Source organism: Ambystoma mexicanum, chromosome 4p (assembly GCF_040938575.1).
Source record: "Ambystoma mexicanum isolate Mex_15411 chromosome 4p, UKY_AmexF1_1, whole genome shotgun sequence".
Classification (NCBI taxonomy): Eukaryota; Metazoa; Chordata; class Amphibia; order Caudata; family Ambystomatidae; genus Ambystoma; species Ambystoma mexicanum.
The window spans coordinates 493,881,686-493,903,983 of record NC_090927.1 but is presented as its reverse complement, the minus strand read 5'-3'; positions in this window follow the sequence as shown (position 1 = coordinate 493,903,983).

The window sequence follows — 22,298 nt, the reverse complement described above, 5'->3', positions numbered from 1 at the left end:
ACTTGCAAATGACATGTACCATAGTGTCACTCAAATATATAAATCCTTATACTATGTTAGGTAAAAAGTGTACAATTGAGGCATCATTCCCCCCATCTTGACTGGAAACTACAAATACTAGAATACAATTCAGCAAAAGGCAAATAAATTGTCTCTGGGTGCAAAACTTTCAAGGACTGACAGTAGCATGGTTTAAAAAGAAATAATGTGGATGCCATGTGTTATGAAGTATTTAAAACTAAGAAAACACATGGCATTCAGGAATTTGGGCTGTCTCCCATCCATGTAATAACCAGGACCGTCGCTGCTTAGTTTCAAAGCAAGGAAGGATCCAGCCCCCTTAGGCCATTTTTCTCGAAATGGTCTTGTAAGGTGGGCCCATTTACCTAAGCACTTTAAAATGTTGGTCAAATCCATCACTCGAAGCAAACGTTATTAACAATAGAATTTTAAAGGGTTCCTATGGGAGACCGACTCATCTTAACTACAGGGAGGCTATTAGCACCCTATAATATATGATTTTATTTAGCCAAAGCGTCATTTAATTGACATCATTCGTAATTACAGTAGAAATAGTGATCTGGACTATTGAACCACTTTAAACATTTCCTAATACCATATAATCACCATTTACAGGAATAAATGTGTTGATTGTGTGAACAAGTTAAGTTTAAGAAATTCCTTTGCGTCTTAAGATTAACTTAAAAATGGGAAAAACAAAATAGTATGGGGCGAAGAAAAGACATCTCACGCCACTGCATAATTGCCACTCTTTTTAAATGTTTGAAGCTATTCTATAAAATGATTAAAGTTTTTTCATAGCCTGGAGCTGCATGTACATGACAGAGCATCAACATTTCTACAATAAGCCGTTAGAAGGCAAATTTGTCTCCATTTCTGCTTTGCACACGTTTATCCGCTTACTTTTTTCGTATTCGTACAGTCCTGCACATCAGTGCTGTATGCGAAGACCAGGGAAGCAAAGTGTAGCGGCCCTCGGGTCGATCACAATGCATTTTATTTTCAGAATCTTTTCTCTGGTGACTTGCTGTCACTTTAACTCATTTGCACTCCGCTGTATTGCAGCTTCCAAGCGAGCAGCGTGAAATATTAAACATTTGACCGCGGGCTTCACTGCCCTTGATGGTCTAATGCCGTTGCTCTGAAGTTGAAAGACATTGCAGTTGCTCACAAATTGCTGTTTGATGTTGGAGATCAGAGCACCTGAGGCAGCAGGAGATAAATGCCCTGCAGTCAGCCTTTTAACCTTTGGCATTGTGCACTTCAGTCTGCACTTGCACAGCAGAGCCAGTTACGTTCACTCACTCAAGTGAATTCTCCATCGCCATGCCACACATTATCAAGAACCCGCAGGTGCTTCCTTCATGACCTCACGCTGTCTTTATTCCCATGCACCTAGTGCAGTATGGCAAGCGTACATTGGCATGTTAGTGGCTTACTTTTCTGACATTGTGTTTGACGAAGATCACTTCCGGATAACTATTTTATGACGTGTCATATACATGAACATTTTCTATTACCAGCATAACAAAAAAATCAGATTGCTCAGATATCAGCATAAACCATCTTGTATAAATATAGTTAAATATATTGTGATGCAATTTGTATATTTTAAATAATATGTGACTTAAGAACGCAGAGCATTGTTGTATATTGGAACACTACTAGGGACTAAAGTACTGCCAGTAAATTGCATACAAAAGAGGGACAGAAATGTTGCTGAACCCCCACTGCTTCAGATACATATAGGGCCCGATTCATGGAATAATTGCCCGGTTCAAAGTGACTTTGCACTGCTGAAAAGTAACTTTGCTCTGCCGACGCAAACCCTGAATCATGGAACCGTGCAAAGTGTATTTTTGCAGTGCAAAGTCAAAAATACACTATGCACGGTTCCATGAATCGGGGTTTGTGTCGTCAGTGCAAAGTCACTTTTCAGCAGTGCAAAGTGCCTTTGAACCGGGCAAATATTCCATGAATCGGGCCCATAGTTTGAAAGTGGATCCTTTCTGTTTCCCCCGTTTGACCTCTTTGAAACTTCTTGCAGTGGCTAGTAGAGCATGTCAAAGATATTTTAATCTATCATGTCATGCCGTGCACCATTTGTTTCTCATTAACAAGTATAACTATGCCTCCCTCATCTCTCACTCATTCTCATAACCCTGTAATGCCACTCCGGCCCCAACACATACCTCCTACCTGGTGGCAAGTCTCTCCTTCCCTCCACCCACAACACAAACCAACGTCGTTAGCAATGTGAGCCTAAACAATCTCTGTGTTTTACAACTGTTACAATTATACTATCAAGACTGAAACAAGCACAGTGAAATAGAATGCATGGTACAATCACCTGATGGTAGTCATTATTCCCCACAGCATGTGGCTTTATGCACGCAACCCCTTCCAATCATACACCATTCACTCCTCTTAAGGGGCTTACCAAAACATAGCCACCAACCATTACCCATACATCCCTATGCCTCAAGCAAAGTAACATTAATTATGCTTAATTCTAAAAGAGAAAACAGAGCAGAGCTCTTCTGAGCTGGGAAGTTAGTCTCCCAGCGTAGTAAAATGGGACCACAGTGACAGAGCAGTGATGTGTGGCGGCTCGGGAATGGGCTTTATGTTCCCATGGTACTCCAGAGGTAAATAAGGCCAAAGTAAGATGGGGACCCATAACAAGACCATTGACTAAACCTTGGACAGACCATTGGAACGATCAGTCCATGCTTAGAAGCTCATAATACATATTTTTCGGCTCTGCAGACTGCCCCGATCTTGCGCCTGAGAGGGTAATTTCGGCACAGTAGGACAGGAAGACAGCATGCCAATTCATGAGCACATTTTAAAATGTAACTGCACAAGTGAAGCACATTCCGTGTTCAGGAAATTGTACAGAGAGGTGCATTCACATCATGAGCAACATTTGAGTAAATTATAGGGGAAGGTGGCATAAGGAAATCATTTTGTTCAGCAGATACAAAGTGAGAATGGTGACATGAGTGTAACACATTGCCAGATCCATTAAAGAAGTCAATGCAGACTGGCAGCTGATTTACTCACACATGTTCAATGGGAACCTGCTTTGAGATACTGGATGCAGTAAGTAGTACTCACAGGGCAATGCATAGAGAAGGGCATGACAACCTCCACCTCTCCATGTTTTGGCCAGCTATGCCTGATTAATTGGAATATGTCTGAGTTGTGCTTTTAAACCACAGGGTACATACTATAAAGGTGGAGGCAAAGGAGCGAAGTGAGTTTCACAGAAAGAACACAATATGTGTTATGGGAAATTGAAAAATTAGTTCTACACCTTCACTCAGTGGAATGGTCTTTTCTTTGCCAGCGCCAGTTCTTCTAGCAAAATCAGGCTCGCATCAATGACACCAAAAGGAAAACAAAAGCATCTTTAAGGTACTAATATGTTGGTTGTAGGCTGAGCGCTGGCTTATCTCCAGAAGAGGAGACAGTCTGTTAATAAAACAACAATATTGCTGAACAGTCCCAGCTTAGAGTATGCATAGTGTAAAGTCTATATCATGCTATGATAAGGAGCTCATTCTCGACTCTGAACTGGAATGACTTTAATCTATAGAATATATCTCAGTTATGAAAGTTCATTTTATGGACAAGTGTCCCTGAACTAATAGGACTACAATGGAAATCCTACCGCAAAATGTGGTACACGAAAAACAGTGTTAGATCTGAATATTCTCGAACTAACAGGACTACCATTGAAATCCAACCGCAAACGTGTGGTACAAGAAAAACAGTGTTTAGATCTGAATATTCTCTATTTCTAAGATAGCACATCCACATTAAAAGTGGTTCTATATCTCTGGATCCAAGAGAAGCCACCCGCAATATTCCAAATTCCAAATACAGAAAGCTTGTCCACAGCAAATAAACGCAACCTGCCTACTATTATTTCACTATTATGTTACATTCACAATACACACAAGTATCATCAGTTCACATGAAAGTAAGCCTTAAAAACTATTCTAAACAAAATAGACAATCTTATTAACATTCAAATTATTAACACTTGTCGGCACCACATTTCAAAGCAAATGCAAAATATTTTGAAATACATAGTTCACAATAAAGTATTCACCTAATATTCTCCGACATTATTGATATGTGTTAGCACCAGAGAAACATAATGGATTTACGTACAAGTTTCTAAGTATAGAGCTGATTCAGGGCTCTAAATGTTCGGCATTGTACAGGGGGTGGTATGTCTGGATATTTTGCATATAGGCTTGGGTTTAGAATAGAAGCTTTTATTTTGAAAAACAAAATATCCTGATCCATTTAAATGGTCAAAAAGGAATAAGAATATGAATATGAAATTGAAATCAAAAAGTAATCAACACTTAACGTCCATCAGGAATCCACTTAAAGCAGAATCCTTTTTTTCTGCACAATGTTATTAGGAAAACATTACATTGGTTATTTAAATGGAGATCTTTTTTGGGGGGGGAGGGAATATATTTATTTCTTTCCCATTCCAATTTAAAGGGTTCACGACTTCACTGTTTATACGAACTATAGTTTTCAAAGGTCAAGAAGCCTGTCAATTCCTGCAAATCGGTGAACCATGCTATACACCATGTCACAAAAAACACATATAATTCACCCCAGGGAATACTGCAGGAATAATGAATATGTGCCTACTGCAAGAGAATAATATGCCATGCACAATCATACATTTGATGGCATTCTATTTTATTATAATTTCACAATGTTTCCCTTTCAATCCCATGCCACATTTAGAGGCATAGTTTATAAAGTAAACCCCGCAAAGACTTAGAATGCTATCTGGGGTTTAGCTCCTTCTTGGGACATGTATTTAATTTCACAGGGTGTATTCATAGTGGCTTGCCTTTTTAAAGGCTTAGAACAGGTAGGGAACATCAACAGCTCAAGGCAGCTCTGATAAGTAGCCTCTGCTTCCTCTCAGTACCAAGCTTCAAAAATCCATCTCAGGAAACCAGGTTCTGTCTTGGGTATATGACATATTTTGGTTAATGTATGGCATCTTCACTAAGCAAACACACATGATCAAATTTCCCCTACTAAAAAGTCCCACCCAATGTAGAAGAAATCAACACAATATTAAACAATCACAGACAACTTGTTCACAAAAACAAAAATGATCTGCCTCTGTGACTCACACTATTTCTCACACACAAACATCCTTTCTATATAATCAGATCTCTATGTGTTTAATACTGAATGGCAATATGTATTCTCGACTTAATTCCTCTGTTTATCGCCATTTACCAAATTAAACATGAAGTTACATTTAATAATGAATCAAAGAACTTTGATTTCTCCAGTGACACCAGTAAGTTATTGAACCAGAGAACTGCTACTTGTCTTACATTTCCCATGCAAATATGGTGTTGTTAGTATTATGATTTAGTATTCTGCACGTGCAGTTTATGCTAAGCTTATAATGAATTGTATCGAAATTCTACAGGTTTTTATTAGGGAAGCAATACTATCACACAACGGGTTTGCTAAATGGTGTACATACCCCTCACCACTCACCTCAGTCAAATATTGGCACTGTGCAGTTTCAAGAATAAGAGCTCATCTGTTCCCCACGGAATTCTCAGTAAGCAGGCCACTCTTGGTCTGTTTCCATGAAGTTAGCTCTGCATCAGGTTCCCTTCCCTACAGGTCCCCCTGTGGATAGGAATAATTTCCTTGGAACAAGAATCCTCCCTTCTGCATCCCTTAACTTGGCCTCACTCAGGAATGTATCCATTTTATGGGAGCAGGTGGTGTTCCTTACAGCAGTTTTTTCAGTGTCAGAATCGTATCCCCTGTGTGCTCCCACATCTGGGAATGTGCCATGACTATATCAGATATTTATTAATGCAGTTATGAATAATATTGATGTATTTCATTACAACAAATTGTAGACAGTGAAAATACCTTGTCCACCGAAAGAGAATGTTCTCAGCCTTAGAACACACCTTCCAGCTTGTTTGAAACAAGTATGATTGTACATTTATAAGCGCAATAGTTTTGTATGCTTTAAAATGCATTTGAAAAGTATTATTTTCTTTTACTTTAATGAGAGGCTTACATGTTCAGGCTTGTTCTCAGCAAATAATTCAGCCAGGATTTACTTACATGGGGCCTCCCTTCTTTGAATATCCATTAGGCTGTCCACCTAACTGACTTAATTGCAGGCAGGGATGAAAGGTGACCTGCTAAGTGCAAGGATCTTCTTTTGAAATCCTAAAATGGAGAGAACACGCTGATTAAAGATGGAAACCATTCTTATTCCTATCAGCTAGCACTCTAGGATGTTCAATTTTGGGAAGTATTTTTTTGGAATATATATTCTTAAACTAGTCTCCTGTGGGAGGGGCTTTGTCCGGATGGCCCCTTTGCTCATTGTGGGCCTAATAGGCTCTCTTGACAACCGAAAATAAATGTTTGAAGTACAAAAAACCCATACCAGCCAGATGGCAGTCATAACCTCTCCCAAATGCGAACCTGTAAGCAAAGCAGAAATTAGGTTTTGACTGTTCGGTTATGTAGAAGTTCAGAAGAAGGAGTTGGAAACATGGTGCACATGTTACCTTTCTTTAATGAAAACATAAGAAAAGGCCTACCTGCTCCTATTACTAAAGGGGTCTCCCTGCCTGCCTATCTAAATTAACCAAAGGTGCTTGTCTGTTGTCAGAAAGTCAAAAGTATATTTTGTCCTCCGTCCCAAACCTAATTCTACCTGACCCTACCACTAACATAAATAACTCAAAATAAGCCAAGAGATTGCCTTTCTTCTCCTGGGCATTTATTTTCTTGTCTTCTTCACAGCACCTTTCTCTTTAAGGCTGTATATTATCTCCTGTTATTGATGCACACATGTCTCTGTTTAGAATATAGGGTTCTTTAAGTTATCTTCCCTGATAGTCTCTGTTGTTTCCTCGTGAGCCCCTGTAGCTCTTCCCACATATTTGTGGGATTTGCACTCTCTTTAATGCCTGCTTTATGGCAATTTCCCTTGAAATAGTTTCTCACACTCTGGTCCTTACTTGTATGTCTATTATATTAGTGAGGGTTCCAAAGCTTAGGCTTTGTAGGACCTTCTCCAAATTATGAGTCCCTCTCTCCTGGGTTCTTGGTATTGGATTCTCTCTTTTATGATTCTGTTCTCTTGATAGTCTGATTTCACAAAACTTGTTACACTTCTTGGTGATGGGTTCTCTCCTCTCTTCAAGCCTCGGTACCTGGCGGCTTCTCCCTTCCTACCATGGCATTCAATACCATTTCTATCTATTTCCCAAATAGCATTGTTCATCATACCCGTAACTGATTTCAAATATATCCAACTGAGCTCATTTAGTGTTTGACTTTCATACTTGTGACATTGAGGGTTTTCTCTTCTCCCAAAACATTAACCCAGCGGCCTCACTCCTATCCTGTTCTCCCCAGTACCTTTTCCAACATGGGGGAACTTCGCTGGGCTAGGTGCACACTCAAGTATTTGGCTTCTTGGTTTCTCTTCTCTGTCCTTGGCTTAGCCTGTTTGGCGTTCTCAGCCCCTCTGACTTCAGAAGTCATCTATGGATGTGGCTTCTAGCTAGCTGGCAGCACTCCCCTCTCTGATGGTCCTAGTGTTGTTTGGTGGGAGCCTCGCCCACCATGAAGAAGCTGTGGGCCCGTCACCACCTTGCACAGGAGATAGGTCCCCATTCGTGCAACGGTTTTCGCGTTGCAGGATTCGTCGTATCTCTGGCATCTCACCCCACTCCTTGCCTTTCCAAAAGTCACAGGCTCTGTGACATTGTTCTGTTCCGCCTCTCTGAGGTGTAATGATATCAGGGGGCTTCCGCTGCATACCATACTCTCGCGCCTCACAAGAGCTGCTTGTCCCAGTTATATTTTTGTCTCTTTTAAAAAAGATATCTCCTTTTCCTTGGTATGGCTGTTTTGTTCCCACATTGCCTGAAGCCTAACATAAGGATGACAGATTAGTCTTCATAGCAGGTAGTCCCATATACGCAGATATGGCATTGGGTCATGGGAACTGATCACTTGCATTGAGGTCCCACTTGCCCATTACAATTGCCCATGTCTTGTGGAGCCGCTCACCTCCCTAGCATCAAAGGGGGTGGCTCCCCCTGGGGAAAAGGGAAGAATACCCTCAATTTGTCACAGTTCAGCAATAAGACTAAAACAGGCATTGTCAAAGCCATCTCAAAGCCACTATTGATGGTTTGTGCATGAAAGAACTTATTGTGTATTGACATGTAAACCATTACATTCAAACACTATTTCAAATGCTTCATTCTGTCATGCTCACCATTTTTCAATGAGAATGGTTTTGCAATTTAAACACTGACAAAGTGTTTCATTTAAAAAATATGCCATTGTTTTTGATTTATAGGATTACAGATGAACACAAAAATAATGTAATTCTCAATATTCATGCTATCACTTGACTCATTCATTTTAAAATGAATCTCTCTGTATCATCAACTGCGTCCTCATACTAGCTCAAACATATTTGCGACCCTCCTGGTCCTCTTCACACTTTTAGAGTTGGAGTTCCCCTTTCAACTGGTGCTTCTGCATCTTCTGTTTTCACTTCACATTGGTTAAAACCCAGTCTTTAGATGAAATGTACTCAATGGCCAATCTTGTACCTGAGAGGTATTAGTTTATGATAAAATCCGCTCCATTTGTTGGTCATGTCTCTCAAGACTGCAGGTGACTACCAAGTACCACAAATGCATCCTATTTATACAAATGGAAGGAAAAGGGCAAAGTGAAACATGCAAAAGCAATATTCTGGCACCTCTCATTTTGAATTCAGGCAGTGCTAATTTGTCTTTGATTTTCCCCACATGGAAAAGGCATCTGCATGTGTCTCCCTCTGGAAAAGGCCTTCTAAAAGGGGATTTCAATCAGCTACTTCCAGGTGGAACCCGAATTAGCACTTCTGTTGGACAATCTGCCCTTATATGTGGTTTTCCCCTAGAAAGTTCTGTGTGTTTGGCCTTAAATAATAACAGACCACAACCATGCAGCATAATTTGATGCAGCGATTTCTTATTGGATGGGGCCTATGATAGGTTCTCTTCAATTATTGACTGTCCCAATAATAATCACTTTTATTGTGACTGGTCCAACATGTTTTGCCATTTGATAAGGGAAGGTATTTCTCTCCTCCAATCTGGAATTATGATCAAATTGGACTGAAATATTTGTTTCTCTGATAACTTCTCATGTGGACCTGTACCATTAGTTTGGCCTATATACTCAGACTCACAAGTAAATAATTTCGAGTTTGTGGAAATTGTGCATGTTTCAGTATCTGGTATTATGAGAGAGTTATGAGAGTTATTCAGATGTGTACATTTATCAATAATTCCCACAAATTAATATATTGTGTTTGTAGGTAGACGATGCATACTGCTTTGCTGAATTTAAACATATTTCAAATCCAGTACAGGGCTCAAAAGATATAACCAATAATAAGATTTCATTATGTGGTGTTTTTTAAATTACCCCATGTGTTACATTTTCCAAGCTGTGTCTTATACGTTTATGGAAGTTCATCAGTAACAGAAATATGTTCTGAAACATGTTATGAGACCTTAGGCCATGACACAGACACATAATAGAGAATTATGTATTGATATGACTGAGGTCAACAAATTTAGGGTCAAAGTGGGAATCTGGCCCCTTGAAGCAGCCATAGTAAAGAAAAAGGCCCATGACTTTTGGCCCTGCATCCATCATAATCGTGAAACCCCAAATGTGTTTTTTGGGATGTAATGGCTTAAATTTCATGGATTTCTAAGAATAAAATATATGCTCTGAATATGAACAGCTTTGTCTCTTCAGCTCAACCAATGGATTAATTACTGAACATGGTTGTTCAATTTTTACCAAGAAGCTGTCCTCTGGACCTTTTACCATGAGAGCTGAGATATGAATAAGCACAGGCCAGATTTGCAAAGCTGCTTTGACCATTGTTAAGTGATATGTGTGCAGAAACCAATATGATTGGTCTAAATTTTACTTGAAACAAATGTAACAATGTATGTAGTTGTAAAGACTGGCTTCCTGCGGTCACAGAAGCCTTCTGAACCTTGGTCAACACCAATGGACTTCGACGACCCTCGATGTCCAGGCACTGTTTTCAGGATTCTCGGCGGACCCCTTTTCCGGACGTCAGACTCACAGAACTAGCTTTGATGAAGAACAGCAGTTTTTGCATATTGGTCCGTCATAGCTCGGTGAGAGGTGTCCTAGCCAGGTCCACTCTTGGATCAGTCCTCAACAAACTGGACAGCTCTTGGATCACATCGAAGGTAATGCAGCAGCAATCTTCTCTCCAGCTTCATGTCGAAAAGCAGCTTCAAGTTTCAACTTCAGCTTCTGAACAAATTGATGAGAGGTTCCTAGATATACACATCTGTCTATCATTCACTTAGGCTGAGCCAGGCTCAGTTAACAAATCATACAGAAGGGCATTCGTGTGGGTAGGTAGCCAATCAGGCTCACAGGCATTCAGGCCTTTCACTTCCACCCAAGCGCCCATAACATGGAATGTGGATTGGGGCAAGCACCCAGCTTTTCAGCACACCACACAGCATGTATCTCAGTTTCAGGCAAGGCTGTCTGATTTGTTGTGTCACACACACAGAAACCAGACACCCATTACATAAAATGCATATTGGTTACACACTCTATTCACAGAGGTCCCGCCCCAAGGGTGTACCCACAACCTACAGTCACTGGTAAGGCTCCAGCCAGTCTGGCCTAGACTTCCCCACAATATCATATATGGTTCTTCCACCCAACAGCCAGTCAGGGAGGGGCAGAGTCAGGGCTCCCTAAGACCTTGGGAAAACAAGGTAACAGGCAATAGAAACCAAGAGGCCCCAGGGGCCATCTTGTCTTCTATCAGGAATCCAATGCATCCTAAGGCAGGGCCTAGGCATCCCAAAATGAAGGATACTCAGAGCACCTGTCATATCAGCACGAAGCTGCCATCAGCCCATTCCCCGCCTCTGTGGGCAACACAAAGGTACCCAAAACATACACTAGGGGTAAAGGGTTGTACCACCACCCACGGGTGCCATAAGGGCATCCCAAGGGTCTCTGTTCACCACAAATAAAAAGAGGAAGAGCTGCACTACCAGGGGCCCCAACTAGATTCCTGTGCAGAAAATAACACAGAACACCCACAATCAGGGTGTACAGGACACAGACAGTTAGGCCCTGTCCCTCCAATGCATTCCCAGCATCACAATCTTATTCACACAATTAACTCAATCTTCACAATAGATATGGTACACAAACTTGACATCTGCGTACAGAATATTAGAATACACGTTATGGGTCATTTGTATAACTATTAGTGTTTCCTTTTCTCGGGTGGAAATCAGCAGAAGCCACAGCAAGGATATTCCAGTGCTGCATGAAAGTCAATGTGAAATAATATATTTTGCACAGATTTGGTAATTTTACCACGATATATAGCAGCCTGAAGTGATCTCCCTTATAAATAGAAGCCCACGTGGCACCACCAACCCACCTGGCCTGCCACCATCACACCTTTCAGGCACACACTCATGTGGAGAATATGAAGAAAATAAATGGTAAATGGCAGGAAATAAAAATCCAGCTAGACCATATGAGGCCATGATTGGTTGTTAAGAATGAGACTAGACAGGGCCTTCATTATGGGATGCTTGCTTAATTTCTATGGGCTGCTATGGGCTATTTCATTGTGATTGGACACAATGGGCCTCATTACACAGAAGGCGGTAAGGGTTAATGGTCACCGGTAATGGTACCGGTGACCGTTAACCCTTACCGCCTTACTACGAGATCCCTTTGCGGGTAGGTACTTTAACGCCTGCTGTTTAGCAGGCATTAAAAACCAACCCGCAAAGGGACCAGGGTGCTAATTACGGTACCGCAATTTGCAGCACCATAATTAGCGCCTTCCCCATTCCCATAGAGCCCTATGGGGCAAAAATGGCAATGGGGAAGGGCAATAGGGGAAGGGGGAATTGCCGCCCCGCCAACCTTGGAATAGGGCAGTAATTCCCCTTTCCACCAAGGCGGTGCCGGTATTTTACCGGCATGGACCAAGGTGCTAACAGCACCTTGGTCCTCTGCCTACCGTGTAATGAGGCCCAATATTTTCCCTTAGCTTTTTCTTTTATATTATTTTGAGGTTGTTTGAAATTAAATGCATTTGGACTCCTGTAAGACATGTGTCATGTTAGCTTATGTTGTGTGGATCAGTGGAGCCACTAGGCTCGCATCACACTGTCTAAGTGGGTGAATAATATAATATATGGGTGATGTATAGCCTAAGTTATGTGGTCTCCTGGGCTGTAGTGTGTTTGTCTTCTTTAAATGCTCTTAAAATATTACATTTTCTTTTTGTGAAGGGTTACATTTTGCATTTCACACAACATCAGTCAGCACATTTAGTGAAAATACATGCTTGCAATGGAGTAAAGTGCAGTGTGCACTCCACAAATAAACATGAAGATCTCATTTGTTCTAAGTAAAGTACATGCGAGTCCTGAATAGATAACGATAAGGAAGAGATACACTTGGCCACAGGCAGTTGGTCTTCTTATGTTGTTGTGCTCTGATGCATGTAGTTAATCTGTGAGTGTAATCCCCAAAGTATTTTTGTTGATAAACCAACATTTTCCTAAAAAATATGCTATATCTAACTACCATTTTTTGAGGAAGAAATTATTTACTCACACATCATATCCCGGGCAATACTCTACAACAAAAGACAGACTTAATGCATTGTTGACACAAACTGGCCAGGCTATGAGGGAACAGTCACTGATTACCACAGTTTTGCATTTCTGATGGGCCGTCTATAGACACACCAATCCACTTGATAATGGTGTGATGCTTCCAGGGGTATGATGAAAAGGGTTGCTTCTACCACTAATAACAGTTTTAACTTTTGATAATTTAATTTACCATACCGTTATTTTATGTTAGCACTAGGTGCAGTAAGAAATAGGACAGAGGCTCAGGTTGAGCTAAATGGAGGGCCACTAGAATTTCAACGTTTTATCTGCTTAATAATGGTTTCTGTGTAAATTGTGTACATTTTTTTAGGAGAACTGTGTAATGATTTATGATTGTTGATTGACCACGTATGTATTTATGTACAGATATATGTGTGTATGTGCACTGCCGCTTGTACTTCACTTGTGTGAAATGTATATCAAAGAAGGAAATGCATAAATCGTGGCAACACAATGTCCTACCATATAAATAAAGGACATCAAGAAAATGTATGCTGACTATCCATTTTGTAAACTAGAGCCTACAGAAGGTAGGTTATATGGTCCTATTCAGAAAAAATGTCAGTGTATTTTATCAGCTCTGGTATATACAGGTCTCTGGCGATCTTGATTTCAAAAGAAACATTTGACCCACCCAACCTTGGGGGGGGTGTCATCCAATCCCCTGCAAACCACTCCCAGGAGAACTGCAAAATGTCAAACGAAATTATTTTTCCAATGAGATTGTGGATATGGAGATCAAAATTGCGAGACACCTCTGAATCATTCAGTGATTGTTGTGGATCCAGGGGGGACACCCTGTTTCTGATGACTGATTTCCTTAGGAGGCTGTCCCCTCTGATGTATTGTATGAACCAGGTTCTCTCGTCTGAACAAACCATCAATCAAGTTGATGAGGAGTACCAATTATCTCACCCAAATCACATTTGGCATTTGATTGAACAGTCCCCCCAACCAAATTGAATTTCATTTTTTTTCTTCAGAATAACAAAGTTCCTGATCTCACCATTATCCCAGTAGTACAACATTGTGCTTTAGGGACCTCATCTCAACTCATGAAAATTAATCTCCTTCCCAACAACAAAATGGATTCCGTCATTTGAATGGTATACTTTGAAGTTCTCCACTCCGGAAGACCCCAAAGAAACCCAAAGTTCTACTTAAAAGAATCCATAAGATATATGTATAGTATGACAGGCATTCAGAAAAATGGTGAAGACACATTCTTCTCCATTCAGATAAAGGATATCACCAGAGTCTGTCTAAACAATGGAAATAGCTTCATAAGCAAAGCATAGTTTCAGTGACTCCAAAATGATCAGACCATTTCCATTTTTAATTTGACAAATAAATGGGAAGTTGGTCTGGAAAATCTTGAATCATAACATATATTACCTAGCAGTACATGTTAAACATTTCAATTATCAATAATACGATTGACTAGAATTGATGGATCGCTAGAGATCACTTCTAAATTTGATCCATGTAGTAATATTCTGCATAATTTTCAAATAATTTAGATTTTATTAATAACAAAGTTTACTCAAGACTGGAGGGTAATCCAATGAGCGTTGACAATGTTGAGAAAGCATTGTGTTTTGCTCAACCGTTGACTTACGCTGTTGAAGTTCTCTATCCTAGGACAGGTGCAACAATGTATTGTACCAATGAAAACGGAAAGGGGACAAACCCTGAAAAATCAGAAAGCATTTATGAATTTTGAATTATAGTCACCAACAACAAGGATTGACCCTGCATCCAGCACCTTTAGTCGTTCTAAAAGAGGACTCAATATTTTTTTTTTTTTAATTTTATTTTCAATTTTAACAATACAACAATACATTAAAAACATTAAGGTGATACAAAAATAAACTATATACAAGATTACAAATCAATGAACACAAATTCCACCCCACCCCCCAATCGTAGAATTCACATCCAAACATATTCAATTGTCATTTTCAGTAAATTGAAAGAAATCTCCCCCATATCTTATTAAATAGCATTTTCTTGTCTTGTCTTTTGTATAAAAACTTTTCCACATCAGCCAGACTATGCACTTCATGAAACCAAACATCTTTGTGTAAGGTAGTAGCAGTTTTCCAATTCCTTAAGATGATTTTTTTCCCAATCATGGCACCTCTATATAAACATTTCTTCTGGCATTGTGTTAGATCTAACAAGTTATCATCACAACCCAAGATCAGTGTTTGAAAATCAAGCTCAATCCACTCATTCAAAACCTTCTCGAAGATCTCCCCTAATTCCGTCCAGAATTCTCGCACCTTCCTGCAGTCCCACAACATATGTTCCAATGTACCACTCTCATGAATACAATTCCAACAACCTGGATCATCTTTCAGACCTCTCTTCCATAACCTTTCGGGGGTCCAATAAACCCGATTAAGGATCTTAATTTGTCTCGACCTCTCAGTCAATCCCAAGGAACATAGTTTAACATTGTCACTCATTCTCGTCCAAGATTCCGCAGTAATTTCAGATCCAATTCTGCGACTCCATTCATCTCTTAACAAGTCATTTCCCCTATATTCGTTCACAATTACTTTGTACACTCGGCTTGCTAGACCACCTTCCCCATCCTTTTGCTCTCTTGTGATTATAGTCAGATTAAATCTAGCCTTCACATCAATCTCTCCAATAGCATTTTTTAATTTGGTGTATTCTGAGGCTCTGACATTTTCAATACTACATTGTTGTTGTATTTCTCTTATATTCAACCACTTTCCCTCCTTAAAGAGATCTTCAATCCAATTAACTCCCCCCAAAAACCATTCCGGCCAAAATAAAGTTTTGTTCTCCAATTTAATGGCAGGATTCATCCATATCGATGCCTCAGGATCTTTAAATGCATTCACATTTAGTAATCTATTCATTTTGTCCCATGAGTTCCTCAGACAAACAGTCAATGGATCTTTCACACATTTCCTTCTAGACTCTGTAGTCAACATCGCTCTTGGTGTTAGAGGACCATTATAGCTCGTCTCCGCCACAACCCACTCATCAGGTGACGGCGTTAGGAATTTAACGAAATAGTCACACATGTAGGCAAGATGATACGCCTTAAAGAGGACTCAATTTGAATACTGGTGGATAGCAATGACCCTCAAAGTGTTACTTTGGGCACACATACCACTAGTGGAATGGGGGTCAATTCCCAAAAACTATTATATTGATTTAGAAATATGAAATTATAGGTCAAAACCCTGAAAAGTGCTATGACAAGAGCAACAATATCTAATCAGATACACTCCAAGATTACTCCAGCCTACTGGAGGATAATTCTGAAATCTCAAAACCAAATGTATTTCCAGATTTCCGGCAGATGATAGAAGAACAGATCAATTTGGACAATGCCTGTAAGACTAATGAACAATGATAACAGCGGACACAGGTATTCTTAGACTTTCAGAGCATCTTCTCAGTTGATGTATAACAACCAATAATCACTGTTGAAAGAGCAAAGTTGATGCAGAATTAAGGCTCCCAGTCATATTAGCATTATTAATGCTAGTTTGTATTTGTTTTCTTTTTTCTCACAAGTTGTGTTACGCTGTCTTGTGCTCTATCCTCTTCCTGCATAATCAATATTCAATTCACCTTACAAATTCTCAACTGTATTTGATTTAAAAATCAAAAATGATGCCATTAATGGTTTGATGAATATTGGTATATATCATGTTTCCAAAATTGTATTTACATTTTATTTTAATCCAACATCAAGGGGGTAATTCATAGAATTCAGCACACAAGTGGCGCACGCGGCTGGCGCACAGTGTGCGCGTGCAAATCCCTGCGCCAGCCGCGTGCGCTAAAATCCATTTCCGCGCACAGCGCATTCATGGATTCCAGCCACCAAAACCAGCCGTGGCCTACAGTGGCGCAGCGACCCTGCAGCAGCGCCAGTTACGCCCCCAAGAACGCCTCTCGCGCAGGGAAAAGCCATCAATATACCCAATCCAGCGCAAAGGGCTGCGCTAACCCTGTACCAGTACAGCAAGCGGGCTACGTGTATCACTGGGGTGCGCAGGAAGTGCCACACGCGATTTCAGCAGGGTACGTGTATTTCAGGGGTGCGCGGGAATTTCCACACGCGATTGGGCCCGTGCGAGCAGGGTACGCGTATCTCAGGGGTGCGCGGGAAGTGCCACACGCGATTTCAGCAGGGTACGTGTATTTCAGGGGTGCGCGGGAATTTCCACACGCGATTGGGGGTACGCGTATCTCAGGGGTACGCGGGAAGTGCCACACGCAATTTCAGCAGGGTACGTGTATTTCAGGGGTGCGCAGGAATTTCCACACGCGATTGGGGGTACGCGTATCTCAGGGGTGCGCGGGAAGTGCCAAACGCGATTTCAGCAGGGTACGTGTATTTCAGGGGTGCGCGGGAAATTCCACACATGATTTCATCATGGTACGTGTATTTTGGGGTGCGGGGGAAGTTTCACACGCAACATCAGCAGGGCACGTGTATTTCAGGGGTGCGCGGGAAGTTCCACACGCGATCTCATCAGGGTACATGTATTTCGTGGTGCGGGGGAAGTTTCACACGCAACATCAGCAGGGTACGTGTATTCCAGGGGTGCGCGGGAAGTTCCACACGCGATTCCATAAGGGTACGTGTATTCCAGGGGTGCGCGGGAAGTTCCACACGCGATTCCATCAGGGTACGTGTATTACAGGGGTGCGCAGGGAGCACCACACGTGAATTGCACGTGTGGGTCCTCCCAGGTGTTCCCTCTACACCCTCCACGGCCCCTGCAGGTGGCTCACACCACAGGGGCATACCCTGCACATGTCCTGCAGGCACACCATCCACCATGGCCATGACCCCCAGACAACCCACATGTCAACTTGCACTACTGCCCACCAACGCATGTCCCCCTGCACCCCCAGCCACCAGGGGCACCCTCCACCAGGCCCCCACCCATGTCTCCCAGCACCCCCACCCCCCAGCCAGCAGGGGCAGCCTCCACCAGGCCCCCACCCATGTCTCCCACCACCCCCACCCCCCAGCACTGTGGGGCACCCACCACCAGGCCCCCACCCATGTCTCCCAGCACCCCCACCCCCCAGCCACCAGGGGCAGCCACCACCAGGCCCCCACCCATGTCTCCCACCACCCCCACCCCCCAGCCACTAGGGGCAGCCTCCACCAGGCCCCCACCCATGTCTCCCACCACCCCCACCCCCCCAGCACTGTGGGGCACCCACCACCAGGCCCCCACCCATGTCTCCCAGCACCCCCACCCCCCAGCAGTGCAGGGGCAGCCTCCACCAGACCCCCACCCATGTCCAACTCATGTCTCCCACCACCCCCACCCCCCAGCACTGTGGGGAACCTGCCAGCAGGCCCCCACCAATGTCCAACTCATGTTCCCCACCACCCCCACCCCCCAGCACTTTGGGGCACCTGCCAGCAGGCCCCCACCCATGTCTCCCAGCACCCCCACCCCCCAGCAGTGCAGGGGCAGCCTCCACCAGGCCCCCACCCATGTCTCCCAGCACCCCCACCCCCCAGCCACCAGGGGCAGCCTCCACCAAGCCCCCACCCATGTCTCCCACCACCCCCAATCCCCCAGCAGTGCAGGGGCACCCTCCACCAGGCCCCCACCCATGTCTCCCACCACCCCCACCCCCCAGCCACCAGGGGCAGCCTCCACCAGGCCCCCACCCATGTCTCCCACCCCCCCCACGCCCCAGCAGTGCAGGGGCACCCACCACCAGGCCCCCACCCAGGTCTCCCACCACCCCCACCCCCCAGCCACCAGGGGCAGCCTCCACCAGGCCCCCACCCATGTCTCCCAGCACCCCCACCCCCCAGCCACCAGGGGCAGCCTCCACCAAGCCCCCACCCATGTCTCCCACCACCCCCAATCCCCCAGCAGTGCAGGGGCACCCTCCACCAGGCCCCCACCCATGTCTCCCACCACCCCCACCCCCCAGCCACCAGGGGCAGCCTCCACCAGGCCCCCACCCATGTCTCCCACCCCCCCCACGCCCCAGCAGTGCAGGGGCACCCACCACCAGGCCCCCACCCAGGTCTCCCACCACCCCCACCCCCCAGCCACCAGGGGCAGCCTCCACCAGGCTCCCACCCATGTCTCCCAGCACCCCCACCCCCCAGCCACCAGGGGCAGCCTCCACCAAGCTCCCACCCATGTCTCCCACCACCCCCACACCCCCAGCAGTGCAGGGGCACCCTCCACCAGGCCCACACCCATGTCTCCCACCACCCCCACCCCCCAGCCACCAGGGGCAGCCTCCACCAGGCCCCCACCCATGTGTCCCACCCCCCACGCCCCGGCAGTGCAGGGGCACCCACCACCAGGCCCCCACCCATGTCTCCCACCACCCCCACCCCCCAGCCACCAGGGGCAGCCTCCACCAGGCCCCCACCCATGTCTCCCAGCACCCCCACCCCCCAGCCACTAGGGGCAGCCTCCACCAGGCCCCCACCCATGTCTCCCACCACCCCCACCCCCCAGCCACTAGGGGCAGCCTCCCCCAGGCCCCCACCCATGTCTCCCACCACCCCCACCCCCCCAGCACTGTGGGGCACCCACCACCAGGCCCCCACCCATGTCTCCCAGCACCCCCACCCCCCAGCAGTGCAGGGGCAGCCTCCACCAGACCCCCACCCATGTCCAAATCATGTCTCCCACCACCCCACCCCCCAGCACTGTGGGGCACCTGCCAGCCGGCCCCCACCAATGTCCAACTCATGTTCCCCACCACCCCCACCCCCCAGCACTGTGGGGCACCTGCCAGCAGGCCCCCACCCATGTCTCCCAGCACCCCCACCCCCCAGCAGTGCAGGGGCAGCCTCCACCAGGCCCCCACCCATGTCTCCCAGCACCCCCACCCCCCAGCCACCAGGGGCAGCCTCCACCAAGCCCCCACCCATGTCTCCCACCACCCCCACCCCCCCAGCAGTGCAGGGGCACCCTCCACCAGGCCCCCACCCATGTCCGCCACCCCCCCACACCCCAGCCACCAGGGGCAGCCTCCACCAGGCCCCCACCCATGTCTCCCACTCCCCCACGCCCCAGCAGTGCAGGGGCACCCACTACCAGGCCCCCACCTAGGTCTCCCACCACCCCCATCCCCCAGCCACCAGGGGCAGCCTCCACCAGGCCCCCACCCATGTCTCCCAGCACCCCCACCCCCCAGCCACCAGGGGCAGCCTCCACCAGGCCCCCACCCATGTCTCCCACCACCCCCACCCCCAGCCACCAGGGGCAGCCTCCACCAGGCCCCCACCCATGTCTCCCACCACCCCCACCCCCCAGCACTGTGGGGCACCCACCACCAGGCCCCCACCCATGTCTCCCAGCACCCCCACCCCCCAGCAGTGCAGGGGCAGCCTCCACCAGGCCCCCACCCATGTCCAACTCATGTCTCCCACCACCCCCACCCCCCAGCACTGTGGGGCACATGCCAGCAGGCCCCCACCCATGTCCAACTCATGTTCCCCACCACCCCCACCCCCCAGCACTGTGGGGCACCTGCCAGCAGGCCCCCACCCATGTCTCCCACCACCCCCACCCCCCAGCAGTACGGGGGCAGCCTCCACCACGCCCCCACCCATGTCTCCCACCCCCCCCCACACCCCAGCAGTGCAGGGGCACCCTCCACCAGGCCCCACCCATGTCTCCCACGACCCCCACCCCCCAGCAGTGCAGGGGCACCCACCACCAGGCCCCACCCATGTCTCCCACCACCCCCACCCCCCAGCAGTGCAGGGGCAGCCTCCACCAGGCCCCCACCCATGTCTCCCAGCACCCCCACCCCCCAGCCACCAGGGGCAGCCTCCACCAGGCCCCCACCCATGTCTCCCACCATCCCCACCCCCCAGCAGTGCAGGGGCCGCCTCCACCAGGCCCCCACCCATGTCTCCCAGCACCCCCACCCCCAGCCACCAGGGGCAGCCTCCACCAGGCCCCCACCCATGTCTCCCAGCACCCCCACCCCCCAGCAGTGCAGGGGCAGCTTCCACCAGGCCCCCACCCATGTCTCCCAGCACCCCCACCCCCCAGCCACCAGGGGCAGCCTCCACCAGGCCCCACCCATGTCTCCCACCACCCCCACCCTCCCAGTCACCAGGGGCAGCCTCCACCAGGCCCCCACCCATGTCTCCCAGCACCCCCACCCCCCAGCCACCAGGGGCAGCCTCCAAGAGGCCCCCACCCATGTCTCCCACCACCCCCACCCACCAGCCACCAGGGGCAGCCTCCACCAGGCCCCCACCCATGTCTCCCACCACCCCCACCCCCCAGCCTGTAAGAGGATTCAATTCAACACTACAGCTAAGTCAACGCCTAGTCTATAATACTGAATGAAAACCCTTATTGATATATCTTTATGTCCAGTTCATGCGTTCTGGATGACTACCCCTATATAACACCCCTCTCTTGGAATCCCCCTGACCCCACTGAGCCAAGAAGTAGTTCTGTTTTGCAAGTTTAAAAGGTTTATTGGATAATTTAAAATATCTATATATCACACTTTATAATAAATTAATAATTGAATAGCACACTCAATCTGATATGATAAAGATCAACAACGGAGAATCTGGCACTAGCACACTTCTTATAATCACTAATGAGTTGACATGAAATGGATAAGGTAGCACACTGATAAATAGGAACAAAAGTATAATGTGGTAGAGGATGCTTTATGTAAGCTCAGGTGGATGCAATATTCAATGAATGCAGTACAGAAAATACTCAATATGATTTCAACCAAACAATGTAATCACTTTTCTCTGGCAATCCCCTCCCCCCCTTGATGCAAGGCAAGGAAATGGAAGGAAAACACACAGTTCTCAGAAATGCAATCAATGTAAATCAGTTCACCCCAGCAAGCTTACACTACAGAAAACAGATAGGAGTTTTGAAAACACAGGCAAAATGCTTTGATATGTGCTAGCAATGGATGAGAAATATGCTGGAAATGCTTTTAATTCCCTTTCAGAGGTTCAGGGTGAGTGGTATCTAGTTAATATTAGCTCAGGCTCACTCTTGCAATGATGCAGGGATAGTTAGCAGATTAAACGAATTTCTGGCAAATGGAAGGCAAGCAGCAGCAGTTTTTACATGTGAAGAAATTTGCAAATCGCGGTAAAATTCGCGGATGCGTGTTCCGCGATTGCGGTATAACTATAAGGGGTAGGAAGGTGGTTCTTGGTGCGATTCAAAGCTAAGATCCTAAGCTTTCAAATAAAAGTTACTGCAAGTCTCTAGCACAAACGGTCGCGGAGATATGAGCGATTTAGTGAAGGTCGTTTTTCAGATTTGAAATTTTAAAGTTCAAAAAGACAAGTGCAACTTGCAACTAGAAAATGACAAGTGACAGCTATGCAAATGACAGGTGACAGTTAGGAGACAGTTCTACTTAGATTAAAATAGGATTGAATTA